Below are 16,656 nucleotides of genomic sequence, written 5' to 3'. Positions count from 1 at the left end.
TTCTTTTTTTTTCTTTTTTTTTTTTTTTTTTACATAATTCTTATCTTATTTTTCTATTTTTCTCTATGTATTGTTACATATTGTAGTAAAATGCACTTTTTTAATTTTTTTTTTTTTTTTTTTTTTACATATTTCCTATTTTTTCTCATTTTTCCATTTTTCTTATAATTTCTCTATGTTTATATTTTTTTCTATTCTAGAATGTGATCAACTGAAACATGACCCAATCTCCCCTCAGGGATCAATAAAGAATTTCTGATACTGATTCTGAGAAGTAAACCTGACTGTGATTCCTTGGAAGCATTTCTGTTTTCCACTAGAGGGAGGCATTTTAAAAGTCAACTGAGTGGCTCCTCATTAGGACTCATTTATGGACCAGGTGCAGCTCATAAAAGTGCAGTGCAATTAACTTCATTAGCTTTGCTGAAGACATTCTGCATACCTCACAATGCAGCTTTTATTTCATTTCCAAACAAATTTGAGCTGCACAAACACTGCTGAATATAACATGTTTATGCAAAGACTTGTGCTGAACTAAATGCATGGAACAGCAACAGCTTCGGTATCATTTAACCCAATTTGCTAACATTTTTTATACAGAATAAATGTCATTATCAGATTCCCACTCGTGTTTGTTGTTAGGAAGCAAAGTGTACTAACTTGTTTAGATATGTCAGCTGCTGATATGATGAATGCCTCAGGCTGCACATGAAGGTGACTGGCATCAACACAGAACAGTGAAACCCATAGGTGAGCACTGTAAATAGTGAGGTGAAATTACCATGAAGGCTACTTTGGGCGGCTGCTTGTCTGCATTGTGTCTTGTCCCTGTATAAGTAGAAGAGTTTTATAGGAGCTCATTTGTTCAGGACCCTTGGCCCTCCAGGGTCTCTCATTCCTCAGACAGGCCAGGCATTTCATAGTTCTGGTGGAGGGGGAGGAATGCCTGACCACTGTCTATAACTAAAAACCTGAGACACACCCAGGACACCTTACACATACTGCATGAAATGTATGCTGGACTATGCAACTTTATCTCAGATGAATTACATTATATTCTTATGCCACTGTTTTTCATTAAAAGATTATGTTTTGGCTATTCTGCCTGGATTATCTTTTTGTAAAAAAACATATCTGTCAGAAAATGGAAAGTATTTGCAAAATGGTTTCAGGATATTCTGTCAATATCCATTGTAGCAACTAAAATATGTTTGAGAACTGAACTACTAAACTAAACTACTTGATTAGGATTAAGGAAAGATGGAGGTTATGATTTAGAGATATGTCAACACTGACAAGAAGTGAGTCCAAAAGGTTAAGTGTGATGTAAATTTCATCAGAGGGTCCACATGCCACCCCGAATGTACCCCACAGACACCCAACGCAGTGTGCCATGTGTAGGTCTGTGCTGTCCATGTTTGTTTATCAGAGCTCTCGTACTAACTCTGTGTGCTAATCCAGAATGAATGCAAATTTAGAGGCAGGGTTGAGAATACATACATGGATTCACCTTGTCTCCTAAAAATTATATTAGCAAATATGTTTTGTAGAAATTGCAATGATGCCTAGATTATGTTTCTTATCAACATAATAAACATCACAGGGACCAAAAGTACAGGGTTTATGTTGGTGCTTGTGCTGCAGTAGGAAGGGAGGTTACTGTACATTACAAGTGAATCCTGGCGCATACTGGCTGCCGCCTCTCTTTGCTAAATAGACAATTGACTGTGAACTTCACTGCTCTTATGATTAATGTGGCCTTCCTGCATTTTGCTCAAGCTTTTTGTTTGTCCGTTATTCTGTCTGTGTGTTTTGATCTCTCCCTTAGTTGGAATATGTTCTATTGAAGTAAAGTATCTTCTCTACTGGGATTTACGGATTTTGGATAATTCAATGTAAAGTGCTTCCTATCTGCTCTACTGGAATCCCTTTTCTCCGGAGGACAGTGGCTGTCTCTTTCTCCAGCCTGCTGGCTCAGGTGTGCCACAAATATGATACAATATACTTTATTGTCCTCTTTAAGGACATCTCATTGGGCTCAGTGTCACTGCATTTAACAAATGTCATTCTACATTTTACATACAGAGTATATAGACATGTGACATAATCAACCACATACTAGTATTTATATGTACATACAGACTTTAAAACAACATATAGCACGACTTTTAAAACAGCATTGCACAACTTTAAAACAACATATTCCACAACCCGTCCATCCTAACAAAGTGTTTGTGTTGTTCTTCCCTATGACCTTCATGGCAGTCTGAACAAGATGGGCAAGCCTAGACTTAACTGTACTGAGAGGTTACCATACTATGCTTGTATCCCATACCTGATTAGGCTCTCTAAGACTGCCTGGTAGAACAGATAGATAAGTTCCTGGTCAAGCCTATACACTCTGAGCCTCCTCAAAAAGTACAACCTCTGCTGTACCTGGAGCACAGGCTGTCAACATGGGCTTGCTAGGTAGACATGTTATCAATATTAATGGGAATGCTGTAGATAATCAGTGGGCTGTGGTCACCTACTACTCTAGGGTCAAACACCATCTTTTCAGTTTTCTTTACATTCAAAATGAGATAGTTAGCATCACACCAATGTCCAAACTTTTCCATCTCAGAGTAGTAGGATGATGTATCATTGTCTCTGTACAATAAACTAAGCATAGCAGTGTCATCAGAGAATTTAAATATGTAGTTATCTGGGTGTATGCTCACACACTCATTTGTATACAGTGTGAAAAACACTGGGGAGCTCACACAACCATGGGGGGCACCTTTACTGAGTGATTTGGGGTCAGAGAGGGTGTTGTTGACCTTTACATGCTGGATACGATCTGTCAGAAAAGAGAGGTACCATTTAATAATAAAAGGGTTGACACTCATCTTTTTCATTTTCCGAATCAATAGATAAGGCTGAAGGGTGTTAAAGCTGAACTAAAATCAACAAAAAGCAGACGTGCATAAGCTTTGGTGTCTTCCAAATGCTTAAAATTATTTGATGATGCTGTTAACAGCATCATCAGTGCCCCTCCTCTGTCTATAAGCATATTGGAAAGGGTCTAACAATGGATTTAGTCATTTTTGTAATTTGAACAGGGTTTCTTAGGAACTAGTGTAGGAACTGGTTCCAGAGGGCTGGAACAGTGTGTGAGACCAGTGACTGTTGGAAACTAGGGCACCATGCTGGAGTCAACTCCTCTGCAAAAGTCCTCAGCAGAAAAGCAGAGATACCATCTGAGCCTGAAGACTTTTTGGTGAATACCTGACAGAGGAGTGACTGGACCTTGTCTCAGTCCACAACCAGCCTGGTGTCAGTCATTTGAAATGGTCTCTAGCACAGTTACAATCCTGAGTGAAATTGAGTCTCAAACTTGAGGTAAAATTCATTCAGTTTGTGGCTTTCTGAAGATCATCTGTGGTGATGAGGTGCCTCTTGCTTGATTCCATGTTAGTTATGGCTTTAACAGGATCTCAGTTTTCTGGAACTCGTAGTGAAATTTGGTTCTATTGTGTCCTTTTGCCACCAGTCTCACTTAACAACTGATTGAGTTCCATGTTATCCATAACGTTTACATAACTGGTTGCTGTCTTAGCAGCTTCATCTACAGTTGTGTCAAGAAAAATATTCCAGTTTGTGCACATGAAGCATCCTTTGAATTTCTCTATGCTATCTTCTGATCACACAGTCACTGTTTTAACCTGTGGTTTGCTGCATTTAAACACAGTCTTGTATGTTGGTATTAGATGTTCTGTGTTGTGGTCAGAGTTTGTCTAAAATCTTGTTCTCTCTTGTTTTATGTAACATATTGATCAAAACCAAGAAGGGTTATCTCCACTTTGCAGTGGTTAAGGTCACAGAGAATGAAAATAGGGGCCCCAGGTGTACACTGCAGCTGATGGTGAACACAGTCTGCTGTACAGGCTGCAGCTTTCACCGCATTCCTGTTAGGTAAGACATAGATGATAGTGTTCCCAAAATCACTCAAGAGGTAAAACGGTCTCATGCTTAGACATAGAGGTTCAATGTCAGGGTTACACACAGTTTCTCTAACTATGTATTGTTTGTACCAGTTGTTACTCACAAACACACAGACATCTCAGCATTCAATACAATTGTGCCTGCTAAACTCATTCTTAACATCTCCCTCTGTAACTGGATCCTGTCATGCCCCAATTCACAATGATGGAGCTGAAGTGGAGAGTGTCCTGCTTCGAGTTCCTCGGTGTGTTCAACAATGACTTTACCTGGTCCAAGCAATCTGACTCGGCGGTAAAAACTGCCCAGAAGCGCATATACTTCCTGAGGACACTCAAGAAGTTTGGCATGCCTGCAAAAACTCTCACAAACTTCTACAGGTTCACCTCTGAGAGCATCCTCCCTAGCTGCATTACTGCCTGGTACAGCAGCTGCTCTGCTGCTGATCACAAAGCTCTCCAGAGGGTGGTGAAGACAGTAGAGCGCATCATTGGCTGCCACTTCCCTTCCGTGCAAGGCATCTACCAGACATGATGGCTCAGGAAAGCACAGAAAATCACAAAAGATTGCAGCCATCCAGGCTATGGACTGTTGCTGCTGTCTGGTAGATGTTACCAGAGCATCCAGGCACAGACTACCAGATCATATTTTTGATGCTAGTATTTTACTGTTATGTATATTTTTGTTATTCTTGCCATATTTCTCTTTCTGTGCTTGCTATTTTTTGTCCTTATTTGTGATCTTCTTAATAATTTGACATTTTTCTTTATGTGTACTACGTAGTTATAGCTTGCCATGTCACAAGAATATCACTGCTCAGAATGACCCTATGTTACACTGTGCATTTGACAAATAAAACACTTTGACAAAAACATGAAAATGTCCTTGATAACTCAACAACATGATAAAAGGTTAATGTTAAGGCCATCAGTTTTAATTATTTCTCCTTCGATTCTGAGAAATAAAGGGTTTTTAGGTCAGTTTTTGATAGCAGTAGGCTACAGAAGAGCATCGTGTTGTTGGCAGACGTGACATTTTCAAGATTCAAGATTCAAGATTCAAGATTCATTTATTATCACTTTACAACACAAGATTGTATAACAAAATGTAGTTTGTAGTCCCTTAATGCTACTCATAAAAACAAAAATTATATAAACGGATTAATAAATAGTAAGTCATAAAAATAAAACTTTTTTTTATATTGGAGTACAGGGGATGAACTGGGGAGTCTCACAGCCTGAGGAAAGAAGCTGCTCTGTAGTCTGGTGGTACGACAGCGGAAACCTCTGTATCTCTTACCAGACGGCAGCAGGGTGAACAGGCTGTGGTTGGAGTGGGTATTGTCTTTTAGTATCCTTCAGGCGCCATGCAGGCTCCTCACCTCACCGATGTCACTGATGCCCAATAGATGGGTACCAATGGTGTTCTGGGTGGTTTTAATCACCTGCTGCAGAGCCTTCCTGTCTTGGGCCGTGCACATCCCATGCCAATTTGTGATGTTTCCAGACAGGATGCTTTCTATTGCTCCTCTGTAAAAGTTAACAAGAACTTGGGATGGGAATTTTGCCTTCTTAAGTTTCCTTAAGAAGCACAGTCGTTTCTGAGCTTTTTTTTACTCGGGTGGAGATGTGTGATGTCCATGACAGGTTCTCTGTGATGCTGATACCCAGGAATTTAAAACTGTTCATCTGTTCCACTTCAGCTCCACTGATGTAGATAGGGGTATGTGTCTTTGCCTCCTTTTTTCTGAAATCAACAATCAGCTCCTTGGTTTTGTTGACGCTGAGCAGTAGGTTGTTCTCTGCGCACCATTCCGCAAGATTGTTGATTACTACCCAATATGAACTCTCATCATTGTTTGAAAGCTCTCTCCATGTCAGGGGTTGCAGTCATGGGTGTACAGCATGAATAGGAGGGTGCTGATCACACAACCCTGGGGGTCTCCGGTGTTGAGCACTAGAGTGGAGGAAGTGTGACTAGTCCAATATCTAGTTGCAGAGTGCTGTTCTCAAGCCCAGAGTGCGAAGTTTTCCAATCACTTTCATGGGGGAGACTGTAATAAATGCTGAGCTGAAATCAAAAAACAGCATTCTGATGTAGGTGTTGTTATTTTCAAGGTGTGCGAAAACTGAGTGGACAGTGGAGATGGCATCCTCTGTGGATCTGTTGGTTCTGTAGGCAAACTGGTGAGGGTCCAGGCTGTCTGGGATGTTGTCTTTGATGTGCTTGAGAACCAGTTTTTCAAAGCACTTCATCAGAATAGGAGTGAGCACCACAGGGCAGTAGTCATTTAGACTAGACGCATATGCAGACTTTTTAGGTACAGGGATGATAGTGGCTGTCTTGAAGCAGGTGGGAACAGACTACCATTTTGGGTTACCGTTTGTCTGCCATCAGTGGGCTTCATTCCATTTCAAACTGCTGCTGGTCGGCTGCAACTTGAACCAAACACCACTATCTCTGTTAAGAAAAGGCATTTTATAGCTTATGGCTGTAAAATGTGAAGTTGCTCATTTAATTTTATATTTCCAAGAATATGTGGATGAGGACATTTAATATGAATAGAGTACATTTTTATCTGTTTATTTGTACTTTTACTTAAGCAAAATGTTTGAGTATTTCCTCCACCAGCAAACTGGGCTTTACATTTCACATCCCTCTTTTAATCCCTGCACTTGTCACTTTAATAGATTTCATCAAACTGGACGTTACATTGTGCATTGCATTCAACCTCCACTATTACATATTATTTAATGTGATTATTTATTCAAATGTCACATTTAATGTTTGCTCTTGTCACATTCGTATATTTCATATACTTTATTTATTTGTCCATAGCACAGTCCTTTTTTCCTTTGTACAGTCCATATTTCCTTTCAAGTTTTGTATCCCATTTCAAAACTATTACTATTCCATTCTGTAAATAGATTTTAACATTTCAATTTAATTTTAATATTACTTTGTTTATTTCACTATCATTATTATTATTACCTCACTTTTGTATATTTTATTCTTCTGTGTTGTGTTTGTTTTTTGGGAGCAAAATAAAAATTAAATAATTAAAAGTAAATAGCAAATATAATAGTAAAAAATTTGTAGCACAGTTTTTGTCTCCATAGTAACACGCAATGAGGTTCATGGGTAATGTTGATTTAAAAACACAAAACAATCGAAAACTGACAAAAAAAACTTTCTCAGAATTGAAGGAGAAATTATGGAAGCCCTGAAAGGCAAGCGAGAAAAAAAATATAAATTCTTTTCTCTCCTGTGTTTATGACTTAAGAACAGGTGAAAAAAAGTTTTGTCAGGATCATTTTTCTAAGTTTTTTTTCTTTCATCTGTGAAGTTGCAGGTGAAAAATTTTTTTTTTTTTGACAGGATTTTTAGAAGTGTTTGTTATTGTAATACTCATTTTGGCCACAAGAGGACACAAGTGCACCACTACCCCATGTTCTAAATAGGACTGAAAGCATTGATAGCATTAGCTATACTGACATTAGCCATTAGCGCACTAGCTAGCGGGCTAACATATTGTTCATGGATAACCTTTTTTTTCACCTGTTCTGAAGTCATAAACACAGGAGAGAAAATAATTTAGATCAGACTTAGAAACTGAATCTCCAGAATTTTTTTTTTTTTTTCTCGCTTGCCTTTCAGGGCTTCTGTAAGAAATACTTAAAACTGATGGCTTTAACACACTTTTGTCTTTTCTGTTGAGAAAGTTAAAGATATTAAACAAAAACATTAACACAGTGACAGTGAGTTCCAGGAGGGTCCTCCAGTCAGACAATCCCAAAGCCTCAATTCTGGATTTCAAATTCAATTCATCCCTGCAGTGTTCTAAAATCTATGTTTTCTGTTAGGGGTGTTCCCATAGACTGTATAAAAATATGGACGCAGTTACCGTGACGTCAGCCGTTGGTTTCTGAAGAGCGGTTTGAAGCTCAAAGTGAGCTGCTCCGGCCGTCGCCATTTTGGCAGTGCGTGACGCTGCCTAACTCCCAGCCAATCAAAAATGGGCAAAGAGGCAGGCCGAATGGCTGAAACAAGCCACCTAGTAGCTGGCGGACTTGTCACTCAAAGCAGCCATGTCCTTCATTATTCATAACTTAACAGCTTAATAAAATTTAAAGGGGTGAGTTATAAAAAAATTCACACCCCGCACAGTTGTCATGAAAGGGGAAATTAGCTATAGAGACCAAAACCGTTTTTTGTACCAGGTTGTAAACATGTTTATTTCTACTGTAAAGTTGGGCACTTTAACATGGGGGTCTATGGGGAATGACTTGCTTTTGGAGCCAGCCTCAAGTGGCCATTCAAGGAACTGCAGTTTTTGGCACTTCCGCATTGGCTTCATTTTACAGCCCCAGAGGTTGCCGCTTGGGTGTTCCCCAGAGATAAAGCTGAGCTATGGACACACACAAAGTGCTCTCAAAGAACTCTCCATAACCTGCTGGTCCCCTTCCCCTTTCCCCAAAGTTAGTTTGTAAAAAATAGGTAATAAATGAAAAGTGCAAAGCAATAATCACCTTTGAAGTTCTTCCCTACACCTTACATGCTGTGCTGTCTCTGTGTTAGAGGTGTATAAATAGCTACAGGTCTCTGCTGTGTACGTGGTGGCACAGAGTTGAGCTTTAGCTCATTAGTCAGCGTAGTCATCTATGATCTGTGAGACTTCAGTTCAAGACCCAATGTGGGAACCTCCCTCCTTAGATAGTTTTTGATGAAAAATTATTTTAACATTTCTATATAAAATTAATATCCAAAAATTAAAAATGTCATAAGTAAAAAAAATAGTTTTTCTATGCCTATTTCCACTTTTATACAATACAATTACAAATGCAAATATGTTTGCTGCCTCTACAAATACAAATACAAATACAAATACAAACCTGCTAATGGTGGCTTGTGCAGGGTTCCCTTCTCTCGTGATTCTCCTTGACCTGAGCACAGCATTTGACACTGTGGATCACACTTTCCTCTTAGAGCGCCTCCACACCACCATTGGGCTGTTAGACTCTGCATTTAAGTGGTTTCAGTCCTACCTTACTGCTAGGACTGAGTATGTCTCACTTTTATCTGTGGTGTTCCGCAAGGATTGGTTGTTGGCTCCATCTTGTTTACCCTCTACATGCTCCTCTTTAGATGTGTCATCAGCAGACATGGGATGTCTTTTCATTGCTATGTTGATGACATCCAGCTGTACATCATGTGACAGCCCTCTCTTGTCTCCCTCTCTTGCTTTCTTTCTCTTTTTCCCTTTTTCTTTATTTGCATTTTAGTTCTCTCCAGTTACTCTTGTTGTTTTTCTTCCAGGAGTGGGAGGGTAAGAGGTCTGTCAGTTGATCAGCTGCACCTGAGGAGGGAGTGGCCCAAAGGATATAAAAGGCTGCCGAACAAGGCGTCTCTCTCTCTCTTTTTCTGCTGAACACCAGTACCCCATCCACATGGCTTGCACATTAGATTAAGTTGTTTTGAACTTGTTTCTTTACGTTTGCACTCAACATTTCATGCATCCATACACCCACCTTATACCACTGATTCAACAAGTTCCATATTTAAGTATGAGTTATGTTTAGTTAAATAAATATCCTTTTTGCACCTTTATTCGGTGTGGACTCTCTCCTTTGTTACAAGCCGGAGCCAGGTTTGTAACAATCAAAACTGCCCCAAGCCCTTCTGCGGCCATATCATACCTCAGCACCTGTCTTAAGGAGATAAAGGCCTGGATGAGCACAAATTTCCTCCAGTTAAACAACAGCAAAACTGAAGCTCTCCTTATTGGCACTCCACACCAGATTCAGTCATCCCTCATACCTCATCTCATATTTGACGGCCAGGAAATCCCCTTTTCTTCCTCAGTCACTAATCTGGGTGTTAGGTTTGACCCTCAGCTCACTTTTGATGACCATACAAGACATCTATGCAAAACCTCAAGAGTGCAAAAACACAAACGTATAACACCAGTTCTGTTTTCATTGTACGGGCTCCTTGTCTCCTTCAGGATTGACAACAAAGTCCTGCCAGTCACATACAAATCATTCAATGGACATGTGCCTCCCTACCAACAGGAACTGATCATACCACAAACCTTCACTCACACCCTCAGATCTGCCAGCAGCTTGCTCCTTCGGACCCCCAGTTCCAAGCTCCGAACCATAGAGCCCCAAGTACTAAGCTCCACACCATGGGAGATTGAGTCTTCTGCTCCGCTCCACCGCACTTGTGGAACAGCCTTCCTAACCATCTAAGGGCAGCACAGACCCTAGACTCTTCTGAAAAAAAAGGCCTAAAAACCTTTCTATTCAAGAGGGCTTTTTCATCTTAACTCTTATTACCATTTTCTTTATGTTGTGTGTCCTATGTTTTATATACTGTAGGACTTTGAGTTTCACTATGAATGAAAACTGTGTTACAAATTAAATGTATTATTATAATGAGGACATTTGTATATTGAATGTATCAGCTGCCAGTCTACTTTATTTGTTTTCCTACGGTACCTATTCCCAAATATTAAAATATAGGTTCTGTTTAGACAACTCACAGAAATTGGTCAAGCTTAGGGAAAAAATGGTTAAATAAAATTATCTTGAAGTAGGACATGGGTTGTTGACTTCCTCAGTATTTAACCAAAAAACACAACCTAGCCTGAACCTAACAACACAGGGGATGTAAAGCCTGGTTCTTAGCCTGGTTCCAAACTTCTGAATTTATGCCCACATATTTTATTTGTTCAGAGATTCCAATAGGACTAGTATTTTGCACACTGATGGCTGTTTACCTGGCCTGGGGAAATAATTGACCAATCAGAGCTTTGCAGGGGGGATTAATGTAACTACTACTCGTTTACCCTTCACATAGTACTTGGATTTGACCAATAACAATAATAATAACAAAATACCCCTTTAAAATAAAACAATAGACCAATTTAAATGTATCTCTTTTTTTATAGCTCTTCAAATATTAAACCAAAAATCACTAAAAAATGAATAAATGAAATTAAATTATTCACTTCCATATAATTTTATAGCTAGTCCTTCTTTATTTCCTCCTCAGATGCGAATAGTTTATTTTCCTTGAAAGTTTAGTTCAGTTCAATTAAGTTAAAGGGCCCCTTTTGTTTCTTTTCAGTATTTTGCTTAAGCTTATCTGTAAACCCGATGGAGATCTGGATCGTCCAAGACTAGCAGCGTCTTGGCTCTGACACTACCGCACGCGACAGCCGTGGTCGTTGATATATCTCCCACTAGCTGGAGCCCTCTCTCAGAAAATCATCAAAAACCTGCAACCCATACAATTTAACCTCAGTTAGTGTCAAATTCTTTTAGTATGCAAATTAATATCAAGATCTTACAGTTATTTTCTAACCTTTTATCAGCTTATTGCTGGCTTACATGTTCACAAAATGAACATAAAAACATGCCAATGAATGGAAAATAAAATTCACAAGGCAATCATTTCTGCCAGCAAAAATATCTAACAACTCATATCATTTTTCAGACAATGCACACATCATAATTTTTTACAGTGCTTGTGTTTTAGTTACAAACAACATGTTTCTCTGATTGTTTTTTTTTTCATCCACTGTCACAAAGTGAGCATGAGCTAACATCGATTTTTAAGCTAGCACTGAAAGGTAAACACACCGGAGAACTGTCATCAAACACGTCTTATAGGGATCCTCCTTCATCCTCTGGTAATTAATAATATCCTGGAAGAAAGTAAGTCTCTTCTGGACAACTTTAACACTGACTTCAACAAATATAAACAACTTTTCCTCTCTTTTACTCACTCGCTTGTACACATGCTGGACTCCGCTTTTTTCTGCCTCTCTTACTCCCCCTGCCCCACCTTCTTTCTCTTGCATCGCTAATGACAACAGCTCATTCTGCAGGCGCTTATCGCCACCCTTTGGACTTTTAGTCAAATTACAACAATAACTCTAGCATTGAATTTGACTGAATATCTGTTAAATGTAGGTAAATGAGGATTACATATGAATCAGTGTGTATCCAAAAAATCGATGAAGGTTTAACTGTAAGTTTCTTATGCCACTAAACAAGTGGAGTTAAACACCTGATGAAAAAAACAGCATAGATCAGCTTAAGTTGGTTGCTGGTTTTAGCAGGTCTTAGCTGGTGGTAAGCTGGTTTAGTTAGTTTACCAGCCTGGACAAGCTGGTGAGGTCTTGCTGGTTTTTCAGTATAGTTTGCGAGCTTGGTATGGCTGGTCAGCCAGTCGAGCTAAGCTGGTGTCTGCTGGTCAAGCTGATTGGCCAGCTGACTGGCTGCATTGACCAGCAAAGCCCAGCTGGTAAACTGGTCAATCTGGTTAAACTGGTTGGACCTTATGAAATGTATAAACTCATATATTGAGTTTTCATATTCATTCATAACCAGCAAGTAAACTCTGCCAAGCATCATTTAGTTTATTTTCTGGCTTTTCAGGGCACTGGCTAAAATGGCATATTCCCAAAAACATATTTTTATAAACATGATGGCTGTTTAGATGATTTTCTTGTTGATTGTCTCTAATATTTTGATATAAAAATGTTCAGGGTCTCTCCAGATTTATTTCTCAGAACCTTAAAGAATAAAGTTTATTATATTGTACTTTTTAGAACTTTCTATCATAGTGTACAGAATCTTGAATTTAGGAAAGCAAAGGCAGTTCAGGAATGGCAATCCGCTCCTCTGTAGACCTGCTGTGTTTAACTGGCTACATCCTAAAAAGATGGATTTTTGACTTTTTTTTTTTTTTAAATCTCCAACCTCTAAGTTCTGCTTTATCCTGGTGCCCTGGCTGGGAGTGCTGGCCAGTGTTTTGAAGCCATGATAGAGAGAGGGGGTCCTCTAGGGGAGCTGGTCCAGTGGACTGACCTCAGTGCATATCTGACCACCTGACTCTCAGCACCTTGCAGCACCACCTCCACAGGTTAGCATCACTGTTGAACACTACTAGTTTATTTCATTGGATTAAAAAATGTATATCTTTGTTTGGAAAGTAATGTCTTTGTAGAGAAGCAAAAGTATTTCAATAGTTAATTGGATAACTTGGTTTGGATAATTTCATATGTATCGGCCTGGCTAGTCTGTGATCACTTTATACTAAGGGGACAAGAAGGGTTAAAAGAACAGTGCTGGAAGATGCTTAACAATTACTGATGTCCTTTCTTGAACCTGACATGTTGTCAGTTTCCAGCTTAATAGGTACTGCTCCAGGCTGAGGTAGTTGTCTGATCCAGAGGCTCCTGACCTTTGAAAAATAAAATCAAATAAAATAAAATAAAATAAAAAATAATTAGAAAACCTATTTCATGATAAAACTTTTACTCATTTCTAAAACATGTTTTGTTTTCATCTATTTCAGATCCACATAGGGTGTCATGTGTGGCCTCTTTGTCAAGGAGTTAGCTGTGGCCATTTGGTGACAGCTACCCTGAAAACAAGTACGACCAATCACATCATGAGTGATAGAGATAATTATTCATTGATCCCACGTCAAAGCTTCATACTGATTTTTTTTTTTTAATTTAAACTGAGATTACAAATTATGTGCAGTAAGCATTTCAGTGCAAGAGCTGCTCTATCAAACTGACAGCTGTCTTGTGTGCACAGAGTCACAGTGTTATAACAGAATGACATGCAGAGGTTTTATTCTGAGTTGAGGCTAAATTCATGCTGTGTAATATTTGAATGTGAGAGAAAAAAATGCTGTTCAAAGAAATGATTGAGGTGGATGAAAGTGGTAACTTTAGAAAGTCCTGAGTGACAAACTTTTATCCAACCAGGATTTAGATTCTGACTTACAGTAAACCTCCGCTAATGAATGCGCTTTGATACAGACTGAATGAATGAAGACATGAAATTCTGTAAGAGGAGACAGAGAGAAACTCAGGGTTTGTTGAAGGAAACAATTCAGTAGACATCGTCCAACCCTATTTTCCATAATCGATCTAACAATATAATCTGGTCTTGTGTGTTTTCTTCCAGGCTACTTCCATTGGTGGCTGCAGGGGCAGAATGTTGACAGGGGCAAAATTGAGAAGAGGGACAAGAGCGTGGGGAGAAACATCACATAAAAAGTACAGGACGTTGTTAAAAAAGAAAAGAAAAGACCAGGGGGTAGTTATTGAGTTATGTCATGATTATGAATTTTAAGTGTTAAACACTGCTACACTGCTATGGTTACTGTAAACTAAATTATTATTATTATTATCATTAGTGGCTTGTTGTTGCTGTTGTTACAGTTTTTATTGATATTGTTATATATTGTGGTACAGTAACTGTAGTTATTGTTTAACTGAATAAAATATAGGAATGGTCATACTCAAATTACCTATTCTTTAATGGACTTAGTTCACTTTAATATCGTTAGTTTCATTGTAGTTAATTGTTTATCCTGGCTGAAATTAACCATGATCATCCTCTCCAGGCAACCTGGCCCCTGAATAAATACCAGCATACACCAGCCAAAAACATCACTGTTAGCTGGTAACCAGCATGACCAGCACAATACCAGTTTAAACCGACAAAAAAGTGCCCGAAACACACTCTTAGCTGGTCACCAGCAAGACCAGCAAGTTGACTAGCAAAGCTGGTCTGTGCTGTTCACCAGCAATACCAGCTTTGCTGCTCTATGCTGGTTTTTTCAGCAGGGAGAGTTTAGAGTCTGTTAAATTTATGGGGGTTACATTAAGAATGGGGACAATCAACATATTTCTTCAATCAGCATGGATTGAAGATGAAATAATTTTTCTTACATTAACTTGTTACTGATTGGTCAGAGCAAAATAAAACAAAATAACGTCTACTCCAAAACAGAAATCTGCTTTCATAAATACAATGTCTTGATGAATAAAGTGAGACAAAAGGACAATTCAGTGTCATCAGAACTATGAGACTAACATAACGGTGCCAAGATTACATTTCAGGAACATAAAAAGGAGATATTTATTCTGAGTGCATCTGAAGCATCTGCAAGGATGACATGTTGACTTTTTAAATTCTTAACTAAAATTACTTTGTTTTCCTCTCATTAACCAAATGTTTTAGCAGCCAAAACCTAAGAACATGTGGGACACAGATCATGAACCTCATGATGTCAAAATTCTGTGGTCTGTGCACCACTACCTCCCTTTTCAACTTCTATGCGGTAGATGTAGGCTACTGTATGTCACACTTCCTGGCAGCAATGACATTTCCAACAAGACATATTTGACAAAGCAAGTGATCAGTATTCATACATATTGTGTAGAAGACAAGATTGGTATATGAATGCACATGCAGAGTATTTGAGTGTATGCATGTCTCTGTCCTACTTATTGTGTACTGCAGAGTTTCATGTATGACAGCCTGATTAGATACATAACATCTTCAACTGGAGACAGTCGAGATGTTACTTCTGTGCGTCTGTTTGCTTTGCTTTGTGTAGCGTTTCATTAACTGTCAACTACATGCCTAAGATCTGCCCCATGCCTTATTGTTCAGCTGGTTAACTGTACAGCCACTTAATTAGGCACAACTTCAAAGTCACACTCCACACTGACGCTGAGGTGAGCCATATCTTTATATATTACAGCACCCTCTGTCCTGGAACTTTAATGAACAGGTAGAAGGAATCTGATTCATGGCTGCTGAAGAGAATTGTGAATCAAGCGGGGACATTTTGAGGCTACATATTCTTTACTCCATTGCTTCTCACCATGGAAAGACATTGTGTGGTTGTGAGAGATACAGTGTGGTATCCCTCTGAGCATTTCCAACAATAAAGACCCGAGCTTGTTTTCATTCTAGTCTAACAGCCCTCTCGGCTATGATAAGCCTACAGCACAACACGGGTACAACATGCTAGGCTATGACTGATTATTCTTTCAACATAATATATGCAGACACTCTACATTTCTGAACTCTGGAATGGCAATGAAAATGAACCACAGCTGTCAACAGTGATGAGTTTGAAACATGAGTTGAATTGGAGGGAACTTTAGGATTTAAGGCCTCAGTGTACTTAAAATGAAGTGCTTGTCAGGTTAATTACCAGCGTCTGAAACCTCTTTTCTATGATAAAGTTAGGAGTCCAAAAATGTTGTTAACTTTCGGAAACAGACAATCTAACAATCACACCAATTTTAAACAGTGATTGGCGAGACAATGATCTTGGAGAGACATCAGGGAGGCAGTGGGATGTAGCCAAAGAGACTATGAATACATGTCATGCAAACTAGTTTGTATAAAGCGTAGTGAGGCCTCTAATGATTGGTATAACACAATCAAGGAGAGTTTCTTTAAAAGCTCCTGATGTAAAGAATGTAAATGCACATACATTGTTACGTAGTATACGCACCACATACTGTAGCTGTTACATTCTACATTCCACATATCACATATCAAAACAGTATAACATACATTACACAATATTACGTAATGTATACAATATGTTACATCTATTAACAATACATCAGAAAACTTTGAGAATTAAAGACTGTGACATGTGCTCTGGAAAAAGCTAGTAAATGGATGTTGAAGTACACTTTTTGTTTTTAATTCCTATTTTACTCTTTTACTAAAACACCTTTTATTATGAAATTCTTTGAGACACTGCTTCCTGTTACTTAGGCACCCTGGGCCTCATGCATAATTTTTTTCCTATTTCTCTCTTATATATTCAACAAAC

Source organism: Thunnus albacares, chromosome 23, assembly GCF_914725855.1.
Source record: "Thunnus albacares chromosome 23, fThuAlb1.1, whole genome shotgun sequence".
In the NCBI taxonomy this organism is placed as follows: Eukaryota; Metazoa; Chordata; class Actinopteri; order Scombriformes; family Scombridae; genus Thunnus; species Thunnus albacares.
Note: the sequence above shows the minus strand (reverse complement) of the source record.